Raw genomic sequence first — 20328 nt, 5'->3', positions numbered from 1 at the left:
CTCTTGGGGAGTGCGAAGTTGCATATTTATATATATATATATATATATATATATATATATATATATATATCTTTATCTATCGCGAGAGAAGTTTGTCGAATAATTTGGAAGACCAATGAGCAAATGGCAGAACAAAATTGATGAACTGAGGGCTATTGTTAAATACAGTTGAAGGAACTGCACAGGAAATAAAATAAAACATTCCTTGATGGGATAGTGAGGATAACAGAGAGCGTTTGAGAGTATAGAAGAGAAATGAACAGAATGTGGCGATATGAGAAAATAGAAGTAGTAAAGTAAAAATGTACGCATCATGGTGAAGAGACCATTTGCACACATATTAGTAGAATGTATATGTAAACTCCGAAGAAATTAATGGCGAAAAAGAAACAAATAATAACAATGACGATAAAAATTTCTATTTCAGGGATGTAAATGCTGAGAGAAATGTTAGAAAATAGGTATATTTCAGTCTAAAGTAGGTAAATGAAAGGCCATCTAAATTGATTGTAGTTCTGGATCAGGGGAGTGACTATTTTTATTTGTTCATATTTGTGTATACAATAGAGGCAGAGCTGAATGATTCATGATTGGATAGCGTGTTATAAAGTTGAGATCATTTGTGGAAGCTTCTTTGAGGAAATGCACCACGGGTTGTTGGGAGGACAAGGGAGATGCTGCCTATAGTGATAATTGTATAAGTGCAAGGTTTACTAAGGTGTGTGTAGTATTATTGGATGAAGGATACCAAAGGAGCGAACAAAGAATAATAGTTTTGTTGTGATGAAGATAATTACATGATTTATTGACATTAAATTACTGAGTACAGTATACCAGGAATGTTTATTATTATTATTATTATTATTATTATTATTATTATCTATGTTATAACCCTAGTTAGAAAAGCAGAATGCTATAAGCCCAAGAGCTCCAACACGGAAAAGTAGCAGTGAGGAAAGAAAATAGATAAGTAAATTTTACACAACGACTGACAGGAATAGTCTGAGTGAATTTAGATTAGGAATACGGCGTCTGCATTAAGTATTTCATTATGAAACATTAAAATGACTGATTTAGAATTAAAAGTAAAAGACTCGAAGTAAATGATATCAATAGAGATGCAGTGTAGAGGATGTTGAGACTGTATGATTTTGAAATTTTAGATGGTAACTTTTTAGGATTGTTAAAGGGTTTTGTTATTAAAGAGCAGAATTAATGTGTAGACAGAATAATAGATTTACTATAAAGTTGGTTTGAGACAAGGTCATGTTTTGTTTTGGGTCTTCAATATCATGGATGGAGTGAAATGAGAGGTCAGAAGAAGGCAGTAGATGTAGTTATATGGATTTGGGTTAAGAAAATTTGTCTTGGAGTATGCAGATGATACAGCACTAATACGTAATAGTAAGTATAAATTGCATGAACTAGTAAAAAGTTTAAATATTTGAAAGAGGGGAATGTGCAGAGGTAATGTGAGAAACAGTAACAATATAAAGGTAAATGGAAACCAGAATCGTGGGGAAATGAATATTATGAATGAAAGATAACTATCTATGTGTTATATGGGAGTAAATGTAACAGACGAAGGTAGGATGAGAGCTTAGGCGAGTTAAAAATAAGTGAAGCGATAAATGTACCTTGGCGTTTACAAAATATTAGGAAGTCAATGTAATACCGTAAAGCCAACTTTATTTTATAGAATTAAAGTATTGATCTTGAAAGAAAAGAAAAGAAAAATATATACAATATATGTAGACGTTTACAAAGGCTATTGCAAGGAAAAAATGGACCAAAGCTTTCGGAGAAGTCTGGTTCTGGTGGAAAGAAGGAAGAAAAGTGTTTACTTCAGAAAGAAACGGCAAAGATATTTTGAAAGACATAGTCGAGAGAGAAAGCCTCGATATCCAGAAAGCAAGAAAGTTCGTGGAATATAAAGATGACTGACGCACCGTGTGTTGGGGTTCGACACCCCAATGATAATCCTTTGTAGGTGTATGATGCGCCTGTGTCTGTGAAAGTTTTCTGTACACGGGAACGTGAACTTTCTGCAGTTTAATGTTGAATGTGGTAAAGATCAATGTCTTTTTTTTTTCATAAAGATATCTTCATATTAAGAGAAATGTCAGTATGCATATATGCGCCCTCATATTTAGAGAAATGTCAGCATGCATATATGTGCATGTGTGTTTATGTAGGGTGCATGTAAATGCAAATAACGATTCATGTCCTTGAATTCGACATCTTTTTCTATATCTTCGATTGGTATACAAACGAACGATAAATTACTAAACTGACTTTCACGTACTACGTGTTACAAGCGTTAAAAACATTTTCTCACCTCTTTATTGTTAACAGTATTTAGTATAGGCAACTATCGAGCGTATAAACTCTGATACCAGGACATTGATGAAAACGTTAACAAAAATTCCATTGGTACACTAGAGGAATTGCTACGAGTCGGTTTTTCCTTGGAACTGAATACTAAAATTGAAATTAATTATATGAAAAGTAGAACAGCTGCTTTGCTAAATGGTATAGGGACCTTTTTAATTATATGTGTGGTTTGTGTATTTTATTTATCCTATCCATTTTAAATGTTTTCCTTTTCTTCTATTTGAAATCGACGTGTAATGACATTAAGGCTATGTCTCTTTTAAATCCTTTTTGCTGAATTTTTTTTATTTGTAATACTTTATGAAAAAGGGAATTTTCTGTTTTGACTTCTAAAGTAGGAACTATCAAATATTTCAGAAAACCAAAGCATACCATGAATCTTTTGTTAGCAAACATTAATGTTACAATTATTTTGCAGTTTGATTTACAATTCGTGTGAAATATTTTCATTTGAATTGTACATCCTACCGTTGTTCAGTCTGTTACAGCAATGAGAAAGTTACAATGGCCACTGGTTACTAGAGCATTTTTGTATTAATGTCATCAAAATACGCTCTCTCTCTCTCTCTCTCTCTCTCTCTCTCTCTCTCTCTCTCTCTCTCTCTCTCTCTCTCTCTCCTGGGAAAATTGGAAAAACAATTCATCTGTGGCGCTAGACAAATGCTGTGTTTTAAAGCGGTGGAAGTTACCTTTCCTAATAAGCTTTAGAGTAAAAACTGACACTGGCGTGAATTTATTCTTTTCATTGTGCTTAGAGTGCGGAAGATTGGATTTTATTCTTCCAGAGACAGCAGCATTCGCCCAGAATTTATAAAAGCTATTGCATCAACACTATTTAGGATCCTATCCTCCCCCTTCTTCCGTCCCTTCTCTTCTCTTCTCTTCTCTTCTCTTCCATACCCTCCTCTAGTTCTATTGCCCGAAAATTCATACTTGAAGAGAATAATGTATGAGTTGTCCAAGATTCTTAAGGCTAATAAATTCTCGTTTTTATAGAAGCCGCAGTTTTAATGTGAGGAAAGGGTCGTTGAAGATTGGTTATACGAAATTTAGGATGGACATTACAAAAGTTGTTGTATCACTATACGTTATAACAATTTAATATTTTTTTTTTCTAGTTTTTTTCGTGTTTCTAATATTGATACAAGAAAGAAGCTGTCACTATCAATTTCTAAAGTAACAACAGTAAATTTTCTTCCTGATAGCTGAACTAATTATATAGTACTGTATTCGGATGAAAAGGATTCATAAGCCGAAGCTAAACCTGGCTACAGCAAAAACGATGGAATTTGATAATTTCTAAAGTCCTTTTGATGTGGAGAAAGTATTTATATTAGCAATTAACAGTCTTGGAATGTTGACATGCATGGGATGTATAGTGTGTAGAAGACTTGCTATATGGCTGACTGAGAAAACTTTGTCACTCGAAATAGACGGGTCTCGTTTATTTAAAGGGAACCATTATCGAACTAAAATCATTGGCAGATCTTTGCTCAGACTGCCTCTATCGCGTTTACAACGCTTCCAGAGAGCTCAAATCACCGGCAATTCTCTTCTCTGACAAACTGATTGTTACTTGCAAAGTTTAAATCAAAGCAGTGCCATATGAGTGTTATAGTTTGCTATGCACCAATAGATGATTCCCTTGAAGAAAGGAAGGAGGAATACAGATGGGGCCAAAACACCAGTTGAGGTATGACATCCCTTGGTTCGGTTGATAGAGGATTAATGCAATTGTTTCCTAGCATATCATTTAAGAATGATATATCCTTAATATTCAAAGAGGTCTTGCAGAAAGCCATGTGATGATGAGGTAAATCAACATTTACCTCTACTACCTTTCGCAGCAAAGAACGATTTTTTTATTAATTGGTCAAGAGATTTGGGACTGAAAATTATTTTTTTTGGTCATTTTTGACATTAACGCACTTGAAAAACTCCATTTTGATAAGATCTAATTTGTTTTCAATTGATTTGTAAAAAACTTTTACCTTAATTATACAATAGATATGATAAAATTTGTATGATAGACATTCTAATATTAGGGCAAAGGTTACCTGATAATCCAAGATTAATGATATTGATGCCTATACCTTTCGGCATCCGGCTGATATCCTCTTGTCAAGGAAGGCACTCTGACATTATTTTAATGGTATGTTTCCTCTTTTTTATTTTTCATAATTTGTTTTGTTTTCCTTGGGTGTTTACTAGATATCGCATTCTCTTAAAATGTGTTTGATTTATATTTCTCGTGAATATGTATCAATAACTCAGAAATGTTTTGTTTTCAAATTGAAAATTAACCCCCTTTAGGTTGGCAGAATGTAATGTTACTCATTAAATCTCATGGAAAGTCTTTGTTGTCAACTGCGGAAACAAAACATTATGATTGTCGATAAAATTCTGGTTTGAACAAAAGAGGTCAATTATTTGATATAGCTTTCATCATGCGAGTTCACAAAGAAACCAACTTTCGAATGATAAAGAATTGTTAACACAAAAGTATGGGAAATCATTTGAACTTAGGTGTCATGAAAGCGCACGATTATTGTACTTATTCGTAACTTTCAATTGTCAAGAATAGATAGTAAGGTTAATATATTTTGACTGATGGTAATAAAAATCCTTGTTTATCCTTTGAATAAAATGAATGATGCCATCTTGAGGAGAAATGAATTAGACATATATGGTAATCAACATCCTCATCATCATCTCCTCCTACGCCTGTTGACGCAAAGGGCCTCGGTTAGATTTCGCCAGTCGTCTCTGTCTTGAACTTTTAAATAAATACTTTGCCATTCATCATCTCTTACTTCACGCTGCATAGTTCTCAGCCATGTAGGCCTGGGTCTTCCAACTCTTTTAGTACCTTGTGAAGCCCAGTTAAAAGTTTGGTGAACTAATCTCTCTTGGGAAGGGCGAAGAACATGTCCAAACCATCTCCATCATACATTGTTTTGAACAGCTAAAGTCGAGGTAAATCAATAGATGGTCAAAATGTACTTGTCTTTTAGTATCTGTTGGAGTAATCTACAGAATAAGGTAAGCTCAAAACACGAGGAGTTGTGTAAATGAAACATTATTGAGGTCAATACATCTGACAACCCTTCATTTAGAGTTCTCAATGCAGTGATTCTACTTGTCTTCGGTGCAGTAAAAATAAATTGATAAAGATAAAGGATTTTAAACGAATATCTTTATTCAGGTCACATTTTACCGGAGGTTAAAAGCCGATCTGAAATAATCCTCTTACGTACATTTTGATAAGACTTTTTTTTTATTATTATAAACTTGCGCATTTAAGAATCTTGCTGATAATTTTAAACGTTTTTTAATGTAAAAAGTGTTTCTCGCTTTAGTTCATCTGTAGGGTTGATATATTTTTTTTAACAGTGCATTCTAATGATACTGTAAGGACATAGGATACACAGACATGTTTTGCCAATTCACACTGGCTATTTGTTTGATAAATTCATTTACATAATTTTCAGTTCTGTTCTCTTACCTAAAACGATTATAATTATTATTATTCTTGTTGATATTTCTCTTGTCAACAGCCTGATTCTTGTTATTTGGACTAAAGGGATATAAGTAAAATTAACTGCTAATATCAACTTTTACAGACAATGCCTACTACAAAACCCAAAGATATTCGTTACGTTAGATTTGAATAAGTATCTAGAATACTTTCATCTTTTTTTATTTGTTTGGTGTTTTATATCTTATGATAAACTTGCATGCATGGCTATGTTTATGTATGAATATACATTGAAGAACATTGAATATTGTTTGTGTGCACAGATGGGAAAATCAACTCGAGGAAATTATGTTTATATGATTCCTTTCTCCCATTTCAATTAATTTCATAATTTTAAGGAATATTATATACATCAGAAATTGACATCGTGATATTATCCTAGTTGAACGTTCCCTTCGTGTTTCCCGGAGGTCCTGAGTTTGGGCATGAGAGAAAGGGTTTGGAGGCCACAGAAGCACACCACTTCCTAAACTTGAGTCTTGTTTCTTTGATATGAACTTTCGGCTGAGCAACGTTCTGGAGGCATGCAAAGGGATATTGGCAGCGTTTGCATAGTCAAAAGCAGTTAGTAACCTTCCTCTCTCTTAGAATATAATTTCCATACATATACTATATATATATATATATATATATATATATATATATATATATATATATATATACACGAATCAACGGTTGAAAAACGAATAGGGTATTGATTGTTGCGCTATTTAGTAAATAGGGCTTAAAGTTGAAAAGGAAAGTTAGAATACGACTGTAAATGTAATGAAGGCAAGCGAATTTGAAAGACTGTTTAGTAATAGTGGTTGCAGATTTTGTGTAGAGGAGGAAAGAAAGAGGAAAACAAGTAATAAGTAGTGAGATGAGAAAATTTAAATGTTAATGGAGGAAAATCAGAGACTATTTGAGATACATTAGCATGATAAAAGCAAAGATCATTTTTAGGTTTATAGGTAGCTGGGTAGAATAGTTGATAATAATATACAGATAGCAGGTTGTTAGTAAAAATTGTAGTGGGAATAGAATATTGTTCTAATGTAAGTAAATGCTGAGCTAATATATAATGATCAAGTTGATCTTATAACAAAAGATGCCAAAGAAGGGATGGTGTTGCTTATATTAATGCAGTCTTGAGGTAAATATAATATTCTTAAACATGTTGCTTGTGTCATAGAGAAGGGAGGTAGAGTTGAAAGATGAGATAGTAGAAAAAGGCTGATCTAAATTTGATCATAATTGTTGAAGTGATTGTTTACTTATAAAAGGCAGTTAAAGGGCTATAGAATGAAAATACAACGAAAGTGAACAATATTATAAAAGGTTGAGAGGTAGCAAGTATACCTGTTACGGGGAGCTGGTGTATGGAATTTAATTGGGAAATAATTTGTTCTGGTGTATGAAGATGACAATATGATTTGATATATAAAAGAAAAAAGCTGTGTGACACACATGTGCCCATAAAAATCTCATGATATAATCGATAGAGAAACCGTGTTAAAGGTGTATAGTAGTGCTCGGTGTATTATTGATGATAAGGTTTTGAAACACATATGTCTTATTTCCATGCCTGTTCACTGTTTTTGTGGATCAACTAATGTGATCCAAACAAAAAAGTGCAGATGTTATAGTAGAGTTGTGGAATAAGAAACTGACTGGTTACTGTAGATATGGTGGTGATGGAACGCCGTGATCTTGTAAAAGCGTTTGAAACTGCTTGTAAGAGGAGAAGGATTAGAGTCAAATTTAAGAAAAAATAAGGTTAATATGGATGGAGAAAATATAGATAAAAAGCTACCAAATTTTGTGCAAAGTATTAGAAAGACTTTTCTATAGGTGTTAAATATGACCAGTGTATTACTGAGCCAACTCTTTTTTATGAAAGTAAACTGTGGATATTGATTGCAAATAAAGAAATAAGCTGATGATGTGAATGTATATTTGGTTGAAAAGCTACCGTAGTTGAGAGGATTAATCCAGATGCTTTGCGATTGCTTGATCAAGTTGAAAGATTAAAGGACTGTGGGTGAAAAGAAAGAACAGTTACATAAGAGAAAATATAAAATAAAACTCTGAGATATCTGTATAGAGGTCTGAAAGGGGTCTTGGAAAGGAAAGACCGTAACACATGGGGAGTGTAAGAGTATATGTAAGTTAGAGGTAATTGGCGCTTTGTGTAAAGCAAACTTCAATACACTTTGAAAGTGGATAATGTCAGGGAAGCTCTTTGCGTAGGGAGCTCGTCAACGATTCAGGAGGTATACACTATGTGTGTGTGTGTGTGTGTGTGTGTGTGTGTGTATTTCCATATCTGTGTGGGGATACCTTAATGTGGTGAAAGGGTTTGTGTATCGCCATGATAAGCACAGCTGTACTAGTCAGGTCCACCCATATTATTATTATTATTATTATTATTATTATTATTACTAGCCAAGCTACAACCCTAGTTGGAAAAGCAAGATGCTACAAGCCCAAGGGATCCAACAAGGAAAAATAGCCTAGTGAGGAAAGGAAACGAGGAAATAGATAAGCGCTGTAAGAAGTAATGAAAAATTGAAGTAGAATATTTAAAAATAAACATTAACAACATTAAAACAGGTAATTCATATATAGACTATATAAAGAAAAAAAACTTATGTCAGCCTGTTCAACATAAAACCATTTGTTGCAAGTTTGAACTTTTGAAGTTGGTATGCTTTGAGAAGGCGTACAAGTCTCCCACCCTCACAAATTCGCAGTTTGCCAGCGTGGTGAAGAACACGGGCCAAACCCCTGACATGAATAAGAGCATTTCTTTAGCATTTGTCCTGGAGTGGGCTAGACACATCGGCATATGTTGTTGTTGTTGTTGTTGTTGTATGCATTTATTTGTGCTCTTGTTGGTGTGCACTTTGTATACATTAAAGATATTTTAACATTGTCCATATAGTTATTCAAATGTACCGTATTTTTCAATGTTTCTTCATCTTTTGGTGTAAATGCATGGTAAAATCCCTTTGGCTCCGGCGCATAACCTTTCCTTATTGTTATACATATTGTTTTCTTTAAGATAATTAATTATAATTGGCAGGAAATCATCGGCCAAGTGACTCTGTGAAAGCTCTGCGGTTATTAAATAAAGTCTTTTATTTCATATTAACATTTCTACCTATTATTTTGATAATATATTCATTACCATTAATAAAGAACCCGAGTTTTATCATTTAAAATCTGGTTTTCTTGAATATTGTTCCTTATGTTGCTTAATTGAGGCAAATATTGAAAGGAAGCCCCTGCAAACGTTTGGTCATCTGGACTGTCAATTTTAAGCAACAACAGTTATAAGAATTCCATGGCAGAAAATGTATAAGTGAAGAATCACCGCTATTTTTATAATACACCGAAATTATTGCTAGCCATGAGGAACAGCTAAAAAATCTTTTGTAATCTACTATAGACTTCCTTGGTTTTGTGTGTTGCTATCGTTTAAATATCATCAGTTTCGATGTCAGCATTTTTAGTCATTCTTTCAAGTATGAAGAGCAACTTTTTTATGAGTAGTATTATTTTTTTCGGTTTCATGGTAGCTTTCTGGATCGTCAGCCACTTGCATTCTGTAGGACTCGAGTTCAAGCTCTTTTTGTGGGATAATTGATTTCACTTGAAAACATAGCTTTACTATAACTGTAAACCTGGAATGGGAATTTTAGGGGTTGTTTATAGGCATACCTGCTAGTCATTAGTAGGCACTGCCAGGCCCTCCCTGGTCGTATCGTGGATGAGAGTGGGATTGAATGATGATGTCCTGCCAGATGCATTTGCCGCTCTTGCGTGACCATTGTATCTTTAGTTAGGAAATTATACAGTTTCCCATTTGGTAATCACCTGTTAGCATTATTGCCTCCGCTAATGAAGTTGGAAGGAGGTTATTAGGTTATGTTTGCATTTACTGCACAGCCTCTACTATGTTTAAAATGCTTCCAGAAGGCTAAAATCACTGGATGCAACACCACTTTCACTCACTGGACAGCCTCTACAACGTTTACAACACTTCCATAAAGCTCAAATCACTGTCAGTTCTTTCCTCAGACAGCCTTTACAATGTTTATAATGCCCGCAGAAGGGTTTAGTCACTGGCTACAACACCCCTTGCACACACTGCACAGCATTTACAAGGTTTGCAATGCTTCTAGTATCGTACTTGTGTGTTTGTTTGTTAACAGCTTCCTGCCTACAATTTTAATCGTAGGTTAATGAATTTGTAGGGATTAAATATTTGCAGTTCACGTTTGAAGGTCACATTCCAGCAAAATGTCCAATTCACGTAATCAGCCATAAGTTTGAACATCGTTGTCACAGACTTCAAACTTGGTTCATATTTGAGTGTATGAATTATACTTGTTAAGGTCAAAGGTCAAGGTCGAACAAAAGGTCGAGAAGTAAGCTGCCGTGATGAAGGTCTGCGCTCTACTGAGTGCCCCTCTAGTTTTGTTATAAAATGAGTGTCTTGAACTAGTGTCTGGTACATAACACGCCGTTTAAGTTTCCCTTTTTATGTTCTTGATATCACATATCAGATATCTTTTGTTCTCTTGGTGTAAGCCTGTAAAACAGTTTCTAGATGTTGGTGCATTTAATTGTGTATGATTGTTATAGTATAACAAAAGACCATAGTAGAATTTACAAATTTCATAATCTCTTTTGTTCAACTGCAATCTGCTCATTTGAAAAAAAAAATACGGTAATAATTAGTAATACCAGTATATAATTATAAGTAATTATTTCGTACTCAGTTGTCTCCATAAATGCTATAAGATTGAAGATATAGAAGAGTCAAAGAATAACATACACCGATGCAAGGTTCACTGGAATTTGTAAAATGCGTTGCACGAGTGGCAGTAATAAATGATTTTACAGTATCCTTTCAGCCCCTACCTGTACTTACTTTTTATCCTTCATGCCACTTATGGCCCAAATTTCATAAACGAATCCATTTACATAAAGAGATTAATTACTATGTCTTTTCTGGCCAAAAGTTCGGAAAAAAAAAATAGAAATTATTGAGGGCTTTGTGTTCAAGAGTATAATTAGAGTTGGTTTTACTTTATGGGACATTTGTTTCTCTCTCTCTCTCTCTCTCTCTCTCTCTCTCTCTCTCTCTCTCTCTCTCTCTCTCTCTCTCTCTCTCTCTCTCTCTCAAATAATGTTTAATCTGTTTCCCTATGTCATCTTTGCTTTTCCATCGACTTCCAAATATCGTATACACTCAGTTTCCTCGTTTTGAATTGAGAAATGGGTTTCACAATGCACAGTAAGAAAGGTAAAGTTGTAAGCAATTAAGTGACGATTAACTATTGGATAAGGAAACTGTTCCTTGTTAAGTATGAAAATAACGATCGTATAATATATTTCCGATATTAATGTAAGTTTACAAAAGAAGTTTAGAGAGTAGTGATTCCCTGGCTTCCCTTCCTTCTCCCTCTCCACACATCAAACTGTAGTTGATGATGCACTTGTGAATGGCAAGTAATCTGGCACAGAGCAACTCATTAGTGGGGAATTATTGTCATATAAATAGGACAGAGAGTGAGGATCTGTTCTTATGGGAAGGACGGTTTGGGAACAGGGTGGGCGAGTGACTAAGTGTCCAAAGAAAACATATTATGCTGGAAGGAACTGGGAATGTGTAATACATAAGAGAGTGAAGATATACTCGATATGATATCATCTTACTTCTGATGTAATTTTCGTCAGTTTCGCTTTCAGATGCGAGGAAACATGTTAGAGGGAAGGGGAGCAATATGATTTACTATGTTGGTTATAAATCTGAGAGCGCTTAATCCAGTATTATAAGTGTCAATTGCAGTATATTTTATTTTTTGTAAATCATGATTACACCCCCCCCCCCCCCCCTCTTCCCCCGTGGTATTAGTTTTCAAGTTAAATTGTTTCAAGGCTGTAGACTATTGCGGTAATTTTTTTAGTATCTATATAAGAAAAGTCTGAAATTAGATAACTTCTTTATTTATTTATTTTTTTTTTTTTGCTAAGTAACGTTACTATTTAACTCTTAAGCAAACGTACAATTAGTTTACATATTTGTTATACGGTCTTTCTATTGGATTTGTTTCTTTTACAATTCCTTAATTTGTTTTTATTTTTATTTTCTTGGCAATTAGAGAACAAATGGTTTCATTGGTCATAATTGACTTATTTCTTTGTTGCTTGAAACTGAGCCAGTGGCCGTTCGCTTGCAACGGCCATAATATCGTGGTGGACCAAATGTCCGGCCTTCAGTTCAAACCTTTTTATTCGTGATATTTCATTTGGCAAGTAACAAAAGAATAGACTATTTCAAGCTCTTAGTATGCTGCTTGTCCACGTTAAAAGTAAAAGCTTTCCAGCATTAAAAGAATTTCAATGTAGCGTACTGTGCCAGTTTCTGGTAAAAAGAACTCTGCTCCCAATGAAGATCTATTTACTCATTTTTACAATACTAGATGGGATGCCATAAAGTCAGGTATTACTGGCGAGGACTACCTTTGTCTTCAAAGAGGTTACTATAAAGGTTTAAATGCTGCTCATGAATGGTAGGGGCAAGGGAAAGTGACGTTGTCCTATCGATTAGGACAAGGCCCCAGAGACTGACCATTTATACATATGATCAGCGCCCCAGCCCCCCTCTCCACCCAAGCTAAGACCAAGGAGGGCCAGGCAATGGCTGCTGATGACTCAGCTGATAGACTTATAGTCTCCCCCAAACCCCCCATCCTTAGCTCACAAGGATGGTGAGGTTGCAACGACCTAAGAAACTAACGAGTTTGAGCGGTGCTCGAACACACCAGTCTAGCGTTCACCAGTGAGGGACATTACCACATCGGCCGCCACATCAGACATCGCAGTTTGAACATTGTTTGCTTATGGAGATTGGAAAACCATCGTGAGACTTTCATATTAATGGTGGTTCTCTTCATTTTTCCCAACAAAGGTAGTTATTACTCAGATCTCCAGAGGATACCCTTCCATAAATTGCACTATATTTCAGAAAGGTACTTTAGCTTGCACCTTTATGCTTTATGATCCTACTGTTTATTAGAATTAAAGTCAATCTGTGCATCTCTGCATATAGTAGAAAGTATCTTGCTGCTGAGTAAAATGAAATAGGTATATGAATAACATTTGTATGGTGTATATATATATATATATATATATATATATATATGTATATATATATGTGTGTATATATATATATATATATATATATATATATATATATATATTATATATATAGATATATATATATACACATATATGCTTATTTATTTAATTATTTATTTCACAGCGTGTCTGGATGTTTTGAAAAATTTAGATGGGTAAAATGCCAAAATTAACATTATAGCGGGTGTGTGTGTGTGTATATATATATATATATATATATATATATATATATATATATATATATATATATATATATACATCACTAAGATTACTCTACTCTCATCATTCCTATCTGAAATCTTTAAACTCAGATGACAATGAATGAAGTTTTCCTCAAAGGCTCTTATTAGCTGTTAAGAAACATGTCTACATACACGTCATTCTGAGAGAGCCGTAAGGGATAACAATGCTTTCGTGTTTGTAGATGCAATATACTTATTACATCATTTGCTGTGTCTAGACTCGCTCATTTAAGTCTCTGTCACTTACATGGACGTGTCTAAAAAAATTCTATCCATCTCCTGGTATTGATATATTTATCTACTATAGTCAATTCTTTTTAACGAGGCAGATTTACACCGACTCGCAGGGGTGCCCTTTCAGCTCGGAAAAGTTTCCTGATCGCTGATTGGTTGGACGAGATAATTCTAACCAATCAGATAGCAGAAAACTTTTCCGAGCTAAAAGGGCACCCTTGCGAGTCAGTGCAAATGCGCCTCATTAAAAATAATGAATATAGTTATAGGTTGAAATTTATCTAATTCCTGTAAAAAGAACATAACGCTGAATTAGTTCATAGAAGATATGAAAGTAGAGGGAAGTGGATGTGATGTATTTTTCTATCCAGAGATGTTTATAAATTTTTCAAATTTTTTTTCTTATCTTGAGGCGAAGCCTGGGAGAATTCAGTTTTGCTTTTTATTTATGTTCGATTAAAAATGTATCCCTTCAATTTAACCCTTTTTATGCGCTTGATTAATTCATGCATATATTAAATGATATCCATTCACCCATACCAATCACGTTTGCTGTATGGCTCATTTCACATTTACCAAGTATGAAAAAGTCAATTTGTATTGTATCCACTATTACCATAATTTCCTTTGCATTAACTCGAACGTGCTTTTGTCCTGTTCTTTTTTCTCTCTAGTTTCATATGAAACACTTTTATTTGATCCTGTGTTTGTAGAATAATTTGTTTTAAATATTCTTTTGTATATAAATGTATAATTATATATTTACATATGACTGGAAATAGAATCTTAATGTTCAAGGTAGTTGAGTGGTATAACTTGTCATTACCCAACTACACATTTTTCTACAGGACAAATATTTGAGGTGTACACGGGTGGGGGGGACTGTAATGCCCTGAACTTGAAAATTTTTAGAGAATATTGGGTTATATCACACGCTTTTAATTAACTTGATTAATTGATTTATTTAATCTTTTTAATCCATTCTCATTTCACATTTGGATGTTAATATATGAAAGTGGTGTGATTGGTTTTGTAGGTTGAAATGGTAGCAAATGTTGCGAATATACTGATGCGGTTAATTAATTTCTGTACCATGGTCTTCTACTGTCTTGGGTTAGAGTTCTCTTGCTTGAGGGTACACTCGGGCACACTATTCTATCTAATTCCTCTTCCTCTTGTTGTGTTAAAGTTTTCATAGTTTATATAGGCAATATTTATTTTAATGTTGTCACTGTTCTTAAGATATTTTACTTTTCCATTTTTCCTTTCCTCACTGGGCTATTTTCCCTGTTGGGTCCCCTGGGCTTATAGCATCCTGATTTTCCAACTAGGGTTGTAGCTTAGCAAGTAATAATAATAATAATAATAATAATAATAATAATAATAATAATAATAATAATAATAATAATAATAATATCATGTAGAGGTGAATGGCATTTAATACCCCAGTGCTTGGCTTGAGGCCTAAATTTTATAATCCTTATCCTTACCCATTTTTATTTAAGGTTTTCTAATCCCGTGCCACAGATCTTTGCTAACAGCGTTATCGTGAAATTGCTCGAGTTTATGTGGTACTTTTGGTCAACAATCGTAAGGGTAACCAAGATTTCCGATTGAGTATCTTCCTTAAGCCTTTTTGTTATTATTATTATTATTATTATTATTATTATTATTATTATTATTATTATTATTATTATTATTATTAGCCAAGCTACAACCCTACTTGGAAAAGCAAGATTCTTTAAGCCCAAGGGCTTCAATAGGGAAATATAGCCTTGTGAGGAAAGGAAATAAGGGAATAAATAAATGATGAGAACAAATTAACAATAAATAATTCTAAAAACAGTAACAACGTCAAAACAGATTTGTCACATATAAACAATAAAAAAACTCATGTCAGCCTGGTCAAAATAAAAAAAAATTTCTGCAACTTTGAACTTTTGAAGTTCTACTGATTCAACTACCCGATTTGGAAGACCATTCCACTACTAATAAAGAATTCCCTATGCCAAAGGCACTTGAGCAATTTCGCGACTCTCCTTTTGCAGAGCGTATGCCATTGCATATTTTTTTTTTTCTAATTACTCGTCTTATGACTTAACTTTTGCTCCTTCCAATCTGTTACGGATATCTGTAATACTGTATTTGATTTTTCTCGACAATGTGGGAAACTTGTGTTGGCAGTCTAAATCCATCAGCTTTTATTTAAATAGATCATATACAATCCATGAGTTTTCATTATTTACCCGTAATGATTTATCAATCTGTGCTCACTTCATGCAGAATTAGCTAACAGTTGCAACTTTTCCATTCAAGATTACAGTTTTCTATAATTTCCTTAACAGAGTAAGATCAAAAGCCCGGACTCCTTATCAGCAATGCGCATCTCTAATCATGCCTTAGTACTCTTGACACTTTTGGGATATGTCTACTTACTCATTATCTATTACTTCAAATTGTGTAGCTTATTTCATTCTTTAGTCTTCAAATACGTTTTAGTATTGCGTGATTATGGAGATAGAAGTCGATCCATTTAATCTCTCGTTCATCGCCATCTATGAGCTTTAATACTAGATACTATCAGTAAGAAAAAAATAATCGTCTTCTTTGCCTTCAGCTTTTCCCATTCAATGTGGTGTCGCTGTTTATAGTCAGCCTTCTCCATATTCCTCTGACTTGTACATATTGCTCTCTGAGACCCTTTTCCTTCATGTCATTCAATAATTTATCTTTCCACCTGAACTTTCATTTTTCCTCCGGGTTTAGATCACCCTTAGACTGATGCAAATTTATTACTAATGAGAGTATATGTTTACAAAAAGGTATTTAGGCAAACAATTAGAATAGCGCCAACGTTATCCCTGCGTGTTGTAAGAGGCGACTAAAAGGGACGGGACGAGGGGGCTGGGAACCCCCTCTCCTGAATTGAAATTCCTGTGAGACATCATCAAAGAGATGGAGCTGGGGGGAGAGTGGCTGCTCCCCGCACTCTAGTTTTGGGGTGTTTGAATGTGCGTGGATGTAGTACGATAGAGAGTAAAAGATGTGAGATTGGAAGTATGTTTAGAAGTAGAAGGATGGATGTATTGGCCTTGTGTGAGACAAAGATGAAAGGAAAGGGTGAAGTGATGTTTGGTGAAATGTCTGGTAGAGTGTCTGGGATTGAAAGGGGAAGAGCGAGAGAGGGTGTGGCTTTATTGCTGAGTGAATGGATGACAGGTAAAGTAGTGGAATGGAAGGAGATATCATCTAGGTTAATGTGGGTAAGGGTTAGGTTGGGTAGGGAATGTTGGGCGTTTGTCAGTGCGTATGGGACAGGTAGTGAGAAAAGTGAAGAAGAGCGGAATGAGTTCTGGAATGAATTAACTAGGTGTGTAGAAGGACTGGGTAGAAGGAATTATGTAGTTGTTATGGGTGACTTAAATGCTAGAGTGGGCGCTGGAGAGGTAGAAGGTGTCATTGGGAAATATGGCGTACCAGGTGAAAATGAGAGTGGTGAGAGACTGGTAGATATGTGTGTTGAACAAGAGATGGTAATAAGTGCTAGCTTTTTTTAAAAGAAAGATAAAAATAAGTATACATGGGTAAGAGTGGCAAATGGAAGAGTATTAGAAAGGGCATTAATGGATTATGTGTTGATTACTAAAAGAATGTTTGGAAGATTGAAAGACGTGCACGTGTTTAGGGGTATGGCTAACGGTATGTCTGATCATTTTTTGGTGGAAGGAAAATTAGTTGTAGCAAAAGAGTGGGGGAATAGAGTAGGTGGATGTAAAAGGGAGCTAGTGAGGGTTGAAGAGCTAATAAAACCGGGGGTAAAAAGTAAATATCAGGAAAGGTTGAAAATGGCATATGACGAGGTGAGAGTAAGAGAAACGTAATTTAGAGGAGGAGTGGAAGTTAGCAAAAGAAAATTTTGTTGGGATTGCAAGTGATGTATGTGGCAAGAAGGTTGTTGGAGGCAGCATGAGGAAGGGCAGTGAATGGTGGAATGAAGGAGTGAAGGTAAAAGTGGAAGAGAAAAAGAGGGCTTTTGAAGAATGGCTGCAGAGTAATAGTATAGAGAAGTATGAAAAATATAGAGAGAAAAAGGTGGAAGTAAAGCGCAAGGTACGTGAGGCAAAGAGGGCAGCTGACCTGAGGTGGGGTCAGGGACTGGGTCAGTCATATGAAGAGAATAAGAAGAAGTTTTGGAAAGAAGTGAAGAGACAGTGAAAGATGGAAATGGAAGGTTGTTAAAAGGAGAGGAGGCAAGGAAAAGGTGGGCGGAATATTTTGAAAGTTTGCTGAATGTTGAGGATGATAGGGAGGCAGATATAATTGCTGTTCCAGGTGTTGAGGTGCCAGTGATGGGAGATGAGAATGAGAGAGAGATTACAATAGAGGAAGTGAGGAGAGCACTAGATGAAACGAGAGTAGGAAAAGCATCTGGTATGGATGGTGTGAAAGCTGAGATGTTGAAGGAAGGGGGTGTGACTGTACTTGAATGGTTGGTGAGATTGTTTAATGTGTGTTTTGTGTTGTCAATGGTACCAGTAGATTGGGTTTGTGCATGTATTGTACCACTATATAAGGGTAAGGGAGATGTGCATGAGTGTTGTAATTCAAGAGGTATTAGTTTGTTGAGTGTAGTTGGAAAAGTGTTTGGTAGAGTACTGATTAATAGGATTAAGGATAAAACAGAGAATGCAATCTTGGAAGTACAGGGTGGTTTTAGAAGAGGTAGGGGTTGTATGAATCAGATTTTTACAGTTAGGCAGATATGCGAGAAATATTTAGCAAAAGGTAAGGAGGTGTATGTTGCGTTTATGGATCTGGAGAAAGCATATGATAGAGTTGATAGGGAAGCAATGTGGAATGTGATGAGGTTATATGGAGTTGGTGGAAGGTTGTTGCAAGCAGTGAAAAGTTTCTATAAAGGTAGTAAAGCATGTGTTAGAATAGGAAATGAAGTGAGCGATTGGTTTCCGGTGAGAGTGGGGCTGAGACAGGGATGTGTGATGTCGCCGTGGTTGTTTAACTTGTATGTTGATGGAGTGGTGAGAGAGGTGAATGCTCGAGTGCTTGGACTAGGATTAAAACTGGTAGGCGAGAATGATCATGAATGGGAGGTAAATCAGTTGTTGTTTGCGGATGATACTGTACTGGTAGCAGACACAGAAGAGAAGCTTGACCGACTAGTGACAGAATTTGGAAGGGTGTGTGAGAGAAGGAAGTTGAGAGTTAATGTGGGTAAAAGTAAGGTTATGAGATGTACGAGAAGGGAAGGTGGTGCAAGGTTGAATGTCATGTTGAATGGAGAGTTACTTGAGGAGGTGGATCAGTTTAAGTACTTGGGGTCTGTTGTTGCAGCAAATGGTGGAGTGGAAGCAGATGTACGTCAGAGAGTGAATGAAGGTTGCAAAGTGTTGGGGGCAGTTAAGGGAGTAGTAAAAAATAGAGGGTTGGGCATGAATGTAAAGAGAGTTTTATATGAGAAAGTGATTGTACCAACTGTGATGTATGGATCGGAGTTGTGGGGAATGAAAGTGATAGAGAGACAGAAATTGAATGTGTTTGAGATGAAGTGTCTGAGGAGTATGGCTGGTGTATCTCGAGTTGATAGGGTTAGGAACGAAGTGGTGAGGGTGAGAACGGGTGTAAGAAATGAGTTAGCGGCTAGAGTGGATATGAATGTGTTGAGGTGGTTTGGCCATGTTGAGAGAATGGAAAATGGCTGTCTGCTAAAGAAGGTGATGAATGCAAGAGTTGATGGGAGAAGTACAAGAGGAAGGCCAAGGTTTGGGTGGATGGATGGTGTGAAGAAAGCTCTGGGTGATAGGAGGATAGATGTGAGAGAGGCAAGAGAGCGTGCTAGAAATAGGAATGAATGGCGAGCGATTGTGACGCAGTTCCGGTAGGCCCTGCTGCTTCCTCCGGTGCCTTAGATGACCGCGGAGGTAGCAGCAGTAGGGGACTCAGCGTAATGAAGCTTCATCTGTGGTGGAAATGTGGGAGGTTGGGCTGTGGCACCCTAGCAGTACCAGCTGAACTCGGCTGAGTCCCTGGTTAGGCTGGAGGAACGTAGAGAGTAGAGGTCCCCTTTTTTGTTTTGTTTCTTGTTGATGTCGGCTACCCCCCAAAATTGGGGGAAGTGCCTTTGGTATATGTATGTATGTATTTAGGCAAGAAAAAGTTATGCTTTAGCTTGCAAAAGGTTTAATAATACTTCGACTTAGTCGATAGTCCGGGTGGGTTTTATCGAAAATATTTCGGGGGCAAAACTAAGTTAATTAAGAATTTTAAGAATTTAATAATAATTTGAGTTACTAACCCTTAAACTGCTGTTACATGGGACAATATTTATCGGGAGACGTGAAACCTTTTTATTAACAATTTGTTCCCGTAAACTTTCTCTGGACACTACGAGGGTAATGAGCTTTTCTGTAGTAATCAATTTGCATATATATTAATATAGTAGAAAAGAAAATACTGTTTTTTCATAATAAAATGCAGAAGCGACATTCTATCCTATTAGGCTGTGTTAAATTACACGAGTAGTAGGTTTCTCTTAAATCCATGTACAATGTATATTGAGCACAATAGACTTTTACTTCTGTTATTGAGAATTCGACTGTGTCTCGGCTCTCTAATAATTCCTGTATAGTAATAAAAGTATAAATTGTTTCTTGATAGTATTTTTAGCGATAGTATTTTCCGCTTATAACAAAAAACACTCTATTTAGG

General features: G+C 35.5%; 1 protein-coding gene across 25 annotated transcripts in view; it reads left to right on the top strand.

Annotated features, from left to right (window-relative positions):
* Window positions 1–20328, top strand: part of LOC137650196 (nucleolar protein dao-5-like) — a 998067-nt gene that overhangs the window by 384883 nt on the left and 592856 nt on the right. The gene's annotated exons all lie outside the window — the stretch shown is intronic.

Source organism: Palaemon carinicauda, chromosome 1, assembly GCF_036898095.1.
Source record: "Palaemon carinicauda isolate YSFRI2023 chromosome 1, ASM3689809v2, whole genome shotgun sequence".
Taxonomy (NCBI): domain Eukaryota; kingdom Metazoa; phylum Arthropoda; class Malacostraca; order Decapoda; family Palaemonidae; genus Palaemon; species Palaemon carinicauda.
Note: the sequence above shows the minus strand (reverse complement) of the source record. Positions and strands in the feature narration are given on the sequence as shown.